Genomic DNA, 749 nt, shown 5'->3' on the forward strand with positions numbered 1-749 from the left:
AATCATACATTCTGTCTTCACATATAATCCCTTTGGTTGTTCTTTAAATCAACTAATTCATGATTTTCAGGAATTAATGCCCTGTGGAAATGTAGAACTTATTTTACTGACTGCATATACTGTTACTAGGTAATTCACTTAGTTAAAAGGGAAAATGTTGTTCTAAGGATATGTGTTTCTAATCAAAACAAGAATTTACATATTAATTGGAGCACATGGACTTAGAAATATCAACATTTTTTCCAAAAATTACTTACATACCACATGAGAATTAGTAGGAGGGATGGAAAGTATCATTAGCTGACAGGGAAATGCAAATCAAAATAAAACTCAACACTCAACTTCCTAACAAGTAGAATTCATAAATATAAACAAGCAAACAACCACAACAAAAAGCAAAATCCAAACCTCCTTTGTGGATGGAGTAGTGGGAAATAAGAAGAAGGAAAGTTCTAAAAGCAAGAGGGGACGGAAGACAACCAAGGAAACTGCCTTCCAGACACAACAGGATCGATGACACAGAAACTCACAGGAACTGTCACTGTATACATAGAGCATGCAAGGTTCAAACTTTGAAAGTACTGAGAGGTAGAGTGGATATAAGACTCCATCCTAACTTAGAAGCTGTCTCCCCACTGATACCTCAGAGGATAGATTGGATATAAGATTCCATTCTAACTTAGAAGCAATCTTCCAATTGACATCCACTTCAAAAAGGAAAATAAGTTTTCTCCAATGACACCTCACTG

This window comes from Microtus ochrogaster, linkage group LG1 (genome assembly GCF_000317375.1).
Source record: "Microtus ochrogaster isolate Prairie Vole_2 linkage group LG1, MicOch1.0, whole genome shotgun sequence".
In the NCBI taxonomy this organism is placed as follows: Eukaryota; Metazoa; Chordata; class Mammalia; order Rodentia; family Cricetidae; genus Microtus; species Microtus ochrogaster.